Source organism: Aquarana catesbeiana, linkage group LG08, assembly GCF_042186555.1.
Source record: "Aquarana catesbeiana isolate 2022-GZ linkage group LG08, ASM4218655v1, whole genome shotgun sequence".
NCBI lineage: Eukaryota > Metazoa > Chordata > Amphibia > Anura > Ranidae > Aquarana > Aquarana catesbeiana.
The window spans coordinates 268,681,076-268,689,316 of NC_133331.1; positions in this window are offsets into that span (position 1 = coordinate 268,681,076).

Here is an 8,241-nt window from a genome sequence, read left to right on the forward strand (position 1 = left end):
TCACCAGAGCTTCACAGGTTGACTTGCCACTGGAGTCCTATTCCACTCCTCAATGACAATATCACGGAGCTGGTGGATGTTAGACACCTTGCACTCCTCCACCTTCCGTTTGAGGATGCCCCACAGATGCTCAATAGGGTTTAGGTCTGGAGACATGCTTGGCCAGTCCATCATCTTTACCCTCAGCTTCTTTAGCAAGGCAGTGGTCTTCTTGGAGGTGTGTTTGGGGTTGTTATCATGTTGGAATACTGCCCTGTGGCCCAGTCTCTGAAGGGAGGGGATCATGCTCTGCTTCAGAATGTCACAGTACATGTTGGCATTCATGGTTCCCTCGATGTACTGTAGTTCCCCAGTGCTGGCAGTACTCATGCAGCCCCAGACCATGACAATCCCACCACCATGCTTGACTTAGGCAGGACACACTTGTCTTTGTACTCCTCACCTGGTTGCCACCACACACGCTTGACACCATCTGAACCAAATATGTTTATCTTGGTCTCATCAGACCAAAGGACATGTTTCCAGTAATCCATGTCCTTAGTCTGCTTGTCTTCAGCAAACTGTTTGCGGGCTTTCTTGTGCATCATCTTTATAAGAGGCTTCCTTCTGAGACGACAGCAATGCAGACCAATTTGATGCAGTGTACAGGCTGACCCCCCATCCCTTCAACCTCTGCAGCAATGCTGGCAGCATTCATATGTCTTTTTCCCAAAGTCAACCTCTGGATATGACGCTGAGCACTTGCACTCAGCTTCTTTGGTTGACCATGGCGAGGCGGCCTGTTCTGAGTGGAACCTGTCCTATTAAACCGCTGTATCGTCTTGGCCACCATGCTGCAGCTCAGTTTCAGGGTCTTGCCAATCTTATTATAGCCTAGGCCATATTTATATAGAGCAACAATTCTTATTTTCAGATCCTCAGAGTTCTTTGCCATGAGGTGCCATGTTGAACTACCAGTGACCAGTATGGGAGAGTGAGAGCGATAACACCAAATTTAACACATCTGCTCCACATTCACACCTGAAACCTTGTAACACTAATGAGTCACATGACACTGGGGAGGGTAAATGGCTAATTGGGCCAAATTTTGAGATTTTTACTTAGGGGTGTACTCACTTTAGTTGCCTAAACCCTATTGAGCATCTGTGGGGCATCCTCAAATGGAAGGTGGAGGAGAGCAAGGTCTCTAATATCCACCAGCTCCGTGATGTTGTCATGGAGGAGTGGAAGAGGACTCCAGTAGCAACCTGTGAAGCTCTGGTGAACTCCATGCCCAAACGGATTAAGGCAGTGCTAGAAAATAATGGTGGCCACATATAATATTGACACTTTGGGCCCAATTTGGACATGTTCACTTAGGGGTATACTCACTTTTGTTGCCAGCAGTTTAGACATTAATGGCTGTGTGTTGAGTTATTTTGAGGGGACAGACAATTTACACTGTTTTACAAGCTGTACACTCACTACTTCACATGGTAGCAAAGTGTCATTTCTTCAGTGTTGTCACATGAAAATTTACAAAAATGTGAGAGGTGTACTCACTTTTGTGAGATACTGTATATGATGCTGAATAAATACATTTGATTTTTATGAATAAAGATACACGATGATACCAATATGAATAAAATTAAATGTGGACTTTATATGTTCTGCTTTTCATGCGTTCCTCCTTTTGCACACCCTCCCCCTTCCTGTTTTGTTCATGCAGCATTGTTAGCTTCATTTTACCACTACAGAGGCAGGGCTCTGTAAAATCATTGTCTTCTTACACTTTAAAAGACTGGAATAACATCCTCTGTACTGTGCTGAGCTGAAGTAAAACTACATTGGATTCAACTTTAGTGTCTTCTTGAAGAGATAAACTGCGTGTGGATCTTTCTAAGTCAACAAGTGCTATATTGTCCATACAGACTGGATCTTAGGAGATAAGTCTTTTGGCTTCATCTGCATTTGTAGCAATGCAAATGTGCTTGATTATACTGTATGCCTAATCATGCAATGGGACTTATCAGCTTGAAAATGATGGATCTGAAGAGGCAGCCAGAGCAGAGTAAAAGTTCCACTGTTCTAATCTAGTGTCACAAAGAGAACTATACTGTATGGTTGGGATCGTGGACCCTCCATGCAGTGTGCACGCTGGATGGTGGTGTGCTTGGAGAGCACTATGTTTCAATTTGTACTGCATGTTCCCCATTAACTGGACAACATTAGACTGTGGAGGAGGAGACACTGTTAAAAAAAGGATTGTTGGAGGTGAAGTATCACTATGTACAGGCGGCACTGCTCTACAGCGTGAAAGAAACTTCAGTTCCCAGGGAGCCATGTAGCCTGAGGGAGGAGTGCAGAAATGCTTGGGGAACTGGCTCTTGGTGCCAGAACTGGAGAAAAGAACAGATGTCCATGCTAAAGTGTTGAGCCACAGTGTTCCAGTGCGGGTTCATTGGCCATCTTCTGCATCTACAGTGTTCCAGTGCGGGTTAATTGGCCATCTTCTGCATCCACAGTGTTCCAGTGTGGGTTAGTCGGCCATCTTCTACATCTCCAGCATTCCAGAGGGGTTCACTGGAGCTCATGCTATGTACCTATGAGGAGACCCTCTGCCATCAACATCCATGGCTGAAGCGCAGGATTGGTGGAAGGGTTGTTAACCCATTGCTCATACTGTACAACAGGAACTGAAATTTTAGCCCAGCACAGCCTCTTCTTCCTGCTCCTTGGGCATTGCCCTGCCTGTTCAGTCTATCAAAGCATCCATCCAGAACTGCCCCGTTGACATAGAATTTCCTCTATATTTTTTTAACCTGTTCCAATTCTTCTGCAAACTAACTCCACTAACCCTCTCCCCAACAGTTTGTTCTTTTGAATTGAAAGCAGACAAAAGACAGCAAACGTCACTAGCAGTGCACCATCGTAAGGGCCCCAACAAAACTTGGCAGAAATAACTATCCTAAGCCTTCCCCATTCTGTCTCCCTTCAATTTGTATAGATCTCGCCATCCATAGTTCTTAAAGCGGAGCGCCACCTAAAAGAGGAAGCTTCGCATATCTGCCTCCTCCCCCCCTCTGGTGCCACATTTGGCACCTTTTGGGGGGGGGTCCACTTCCGGGTGATCTCGCTGTGAAAGTTCGCTCCTTCCCCCGCCGCCGGGCCATTCACAAAGCGCAGCGTGCATTGCACATGCGCAGTAGGGAACTGGCTGTTAAGCTGTAAGGCTTCACTGCTGGTTTCCCTTATAGGGAATGGCGGCAGCAGCACCTGAAAGCCAATGGAAACATTGGCTGGGGTGCCGACATCGCTGGATTCCTGGACAGGTAAGTGTCCCAATATTAAAAGTCAGCAGCTACAGTATTTGAGGCGGCTGACTTAATTTTTTTTCTAAAGGAGCCTATAGCTCCACTTTAAAAACTGCTTTCCCTGTTTTGTAGTAAAGTCCTGCAGGCAGACTTGGACCCAGCAGGGTCACTCCAGGGTTCTGGCGGCAGTGTATCCTCCCGGGTTTATACTATCCTAATTTTTCACTCTTGGTGACCATGCCTTATTCTGGGTTTTTTTGCCTTCCTCTGAATCAACTGTGGGTATAGGAGTCTGCATATTGAGGTTTTCTATTTGTGTATTTTTTTTTTTAATTTTTTATATGTTGGTTGAACTGGATGGACTAGTATCTTTTTTTTAACCAGATTAACTATGTAACCCTGCAATAGTTTAATTCAGTCGAGTCATGTGGCAAAACCTGGGCCCAGTTACCTCTGGTGTTGCTTTCTATATGCAAGTTTGGTATATAATTACTCTGTATAGGAACAGACTGTTGATACAATTTGGACACGGTTTGTAATACCTCTCTTCTATTTGAACAATCCATTTTCAGCTTAAAGGTTTTTTTGTCAGCTTAATTGAATAAGCTGAAGTTGGAAGCTGATTGGCTGTCATGCACAGCTGCACCAGATTGTGCACTCTCCAATTTTAGTAAATCAATCCCATGATGTTGATTTACTCTGGTGTTGTTCTTCTCCAGTGTACCTTCTCTGCAAGTTATTGTCAGAGTGGTAGAGGTGACATTCCAATCAGTCAGGATAGTAACCAGCTACAGGAGCTGTCAAACTAGTGGCTCCTAAGGGGCTGCATCACACTAGGAATTGTCTTCGCTAGCAATGGGGGTACACTAGGAATCTTCTCTGCTAGGAATGAGGGTACACTTGGAATCTTCTCCACTAGCAATGGGGGTACACTAGGGATCTTCTCTGCTAGGAAAAGTTATACACAAGGAATCTTCTCCGCTAGGAATGAGGGTACACTAGGAATCTTCTCCACTAGGATTGGGGGTACACTAGGAATATTCTCTGCTAGGAATAGGGATACACTAGGAATCTTCTCTGCTAGAAATGAGGGTACACTAGGAATCTTCTCCACTAGGAATGAGGGTACACTAGAAATCTTCTCCACTAGGAATGCGGGGAACACTAAGAATCTTCTCCGCTAGGAATGGTGGTACACTAGGAATCTTCTCTGGTAGGAATGAGGGTACACTAGGAATCTTCTCCACTAGGAATGGGGTTACACTAGGATTATTCTCTCCTATGAATAGGGATACACTAGGAATCTTATCTGCTAGGAATGGGGGTACACTAAGAATCTTCTCTGCTAGGAATGGGGGTACACTAGGAATATTTTCTGCTAGGAATAGGGATGCACTAAGAATCTTCTCCACTAGAAATGGAGGTACACTAGGAATCTTCTCTGCTAGGAATGAGGTTACACTAGGAATCTTCTCCACTATAAATGAGGGTAGACTAGGAATCTTCTCCACTAGGAATGGGGGTATACTAGGAATATCCCTGCTGGGAATAGGAATACACTAGGAATCTTCTTCACTAGGAATGGGGGTACACTAGGAATCTTCTCCACTAGGAACGAGGATACACTAGTAATCTTCTCTTCTAGAATGGGGGTACGCTAAAAATCTTCTCCCCTAGGAAAAACAGGGGACACTAGGAAACTACTTGGACCACAGGGTTGCCAACCTACCAAAGTGAAATTTACTGACACTACACCAAACATTTACTAATTAATTTACTTACTAAGAACGTATCCAAATAGAAAGTTTTCAGTGCAAATTCAGTATTGCAGCTACAAACAAATAGCACATGCAATCAGCAATGTATACCAAAAGGCAAAAAAATGTAACACAGCAGTTTTGTCACCTCTGTCCAATTGGAGAGGTTTCCCTTTAATTTCTGTCCCATAGCCACCAGCCCACCACAGAAAGTGAGGTGAAATCCCAGGTAGCCACCAGGATCACCATAATGAATGGCCCCAGTTCTGAAAGTCCCCTCTATTTCTGTTCTGGATTTTATTTTACTTTTGGTGGGAAGAGCAAACAGGCCAAAGGGCGCATCTCCCCAACTGGGGCACAGACATCAATAAACAACTGACATTTCGGTTATATATATCAGCTGGCAAAGAGAAATTTTCCCCTTACTACCTGTTCCAGTGACTGCTGTGAATTTTTGGGAAATTGGTCACTTTCTGCTTCTGTGACAATAGGCAAAAGAGTAAGGGTGAACCTCCCTAGCATGGTGACAGCTCCACTTCCAAAAACTGAAGCAAAACAAAAGCAAAATTGGGCAAAAGACACATAGACAAACACTAAAGCCGCGTACACACGAGCGGACTTTTCGACCGCACTGGTCCGACGGAAAGGGGTCCGGCAGACAATTTGACCGTGTGTGGGCTTCATTGGACCTGCAGTGGACTTTTTCGGTCGAAAATCTGACGGATTTTAGATTTGAAAAATGTTTTGCCGCGTACACACGAGCGGACTTTTTTGACCGGACTGGTCCGACGGACTAAGTCCGACGGACAATTCGACCGTGTGTGGGCTTCATCGGACCTGCAGTGGACTTTTTCGGTCGAAAATCTGACAGACTTTAGATTTGGAACATGTTTCAAATCTTTACGTCGGAACTCCACCGGACCCAGTTCCTTATTTTAGTCCAGTCGTACGTCATCACGTACGAATCTGCCGGACTTTGGTGTGATCGTGTGTAGCAAGTCCGTTTGTTCGGAAAGTCCATCAGAAGTCCGCCGAAAGTCCATCGGATAGACCGTCGGACCAGTCCGGTCAAAAATCCGCTCGTGTGTACGCGGCATTAGCCCTGGTTCACAATAGTGCAAATTGAGGTGCAACTTGAGTTACACAGAATTGCATGACAACGAAAATCACATTGTTTTCAATGATGCCCATTTACATCAGAAAAAGTTCTGAACTACTTGCGTGCAACTTCTGTGCAATTTTGGCCTCAGAGCATAACCAGTGAACAACTATTGTAGCTTTACTGCTGTCAGAGAGGTTACCTTACTGGTCGTGGTGCTGGTGCGTGCCGGTACACGTTGGCATGCGCGTTCCTGTGCGCGCTGCTGCACACGATCCTGTGGGCGCTGGTCTGTGCACTGGTGTGCGGGCGCGTGCCTGTGAGCATCGGCGTGTACAGCATTTGGCGCCAACCAGCCTATTTAGGTCTGCCGTGCACTCTATTCAGTGCTGCCTGATCAACAGCTCCCTGTGCCATAATTCCTGTTGCCTATTCCTGTGTTCCTGTGTTCCTGATCTCCTAACGACCCGGCTTGCCTCTTGGATTCTCCTGACTTCTGCCTGTACCTGACCTCGGCCTGTTTGACTCCTCTTCTGCCTGCTCCTGTTGTACCTCTGCTGCCCGCCTGTTGCCGAACCCTGCCTGTACCTTGACCTGCCTGCTCTGCTCCGGCTCAGCATCTGTTTGTCTGTGTTCCAGACTACTGACCTGCTGCTTGAAGAGCATCTTCCTTCCAGCACCTGGATCCCACCACCAGGCTCTCATACCTTTCTGCACTCCCGTGCCTCTTGTCTACTCTACCAGGGGCCCCGAGTCGGACTCGTAAGGGAGACCACCCTCTGCCCAAGCGGACTCACCAGTCTGGTAAGTGGAAGTCTGACAGTATCAGGCAGCCATGACCGAGTTCGGGCAGGGGGACTCCCCCATGGATGAACAGACATGATAGACATCTGGCGGGTCTCACTCAAGCTGTAAAGAGCCTTCAAGAAGGTTATTCAAGATTGGAGGAACAAGTTCAGGTCATATCTTCTCCTTCCAATCCCCAAGGAGCATCTTCTGCTGGATTTTTACCTGCATCCTCTGTAGTGATGCTTCCTCCAGAGCCTAGAGTACCCACACCTGAAAAGTTTGCCGGAGAACGCAGCAAGTATCGTGCTTTCCGCAATGCCTGCAAGCTCTACTTTGCTCTGCAACCTCGCCTTCTCCTTGGAAGCAACCAAAGTGGGCTTTGTTATCTCCTTGTTGACAGGCGAGCCACAAACCTGGGCTCACCGCCTTCTGGAGCAAAAGTCTGGGACTCTGGATAGCCTTAATGCCTTCTTCCTGGCCATGTCCCAACTATACGAGGACCCCCAACTGACAGCGACTGCTGAAGCCGCACTGCACTCTCTTCAACATGGTCGCAGAGCGGCTAAAGATTATGCGGTAGAATTCAGATGCTGGAGCTCTGACACGGACTGGAATGACGCCGCCCCGTGTCACCAGTTCAGAATGGGGCTATCTGACCCATTCAAGGATGAGTTGGCACGAGTTGGAGTACCTCAGTCCTTGGAAGAGCTCATCAACCTCGCCATCCAGATTGACCATTGCCTAAGGGAGCGTTGGTCTGAGAGATCTACCAGCCATTTTCGCCCCACCTGGATGTTACCTAAGGTTCCCAGTTCTGCCGGTCAGTTTCCTCCCACCTCTACTGCTCCAGTTCAAGAAGCTCCTGAACCCATGCAGCTTGGTTTGCTCTGCCCCACGCTCACCCCTGAGGAAAAGCTGCGTAGACGAGCCCACAACCTATGTTTTTACTGCAGTGAACCCGGGCATTATGTGGGGGCCTGATCCAACAAGACGCGTAAGTGCCTTCCTGCCTCCTCAATGTGTGCATCTGTTTTGCCTAAATCCGGTTCTCATCTTGCTCTTTCCATCACTCTGCAGCTTCCAGAAGGGAATATCCCAGTGTCAGTCATCATTGATTCCGGTGCATGCAGCTGCTTTGTCGACTTGACCTTCGCTGCCAACCACTGCATCCCGCTTCAACCCAAGGCCCAGGGGCTTGCTGTTCACCTTGCGGATGGCTCCACCCTCAGTTCCGGTCTGGTCACACAGGACACTGCCCCTTTGCTGGCCACCATGGGCACCCATCATCAGGAACTTCTTAATT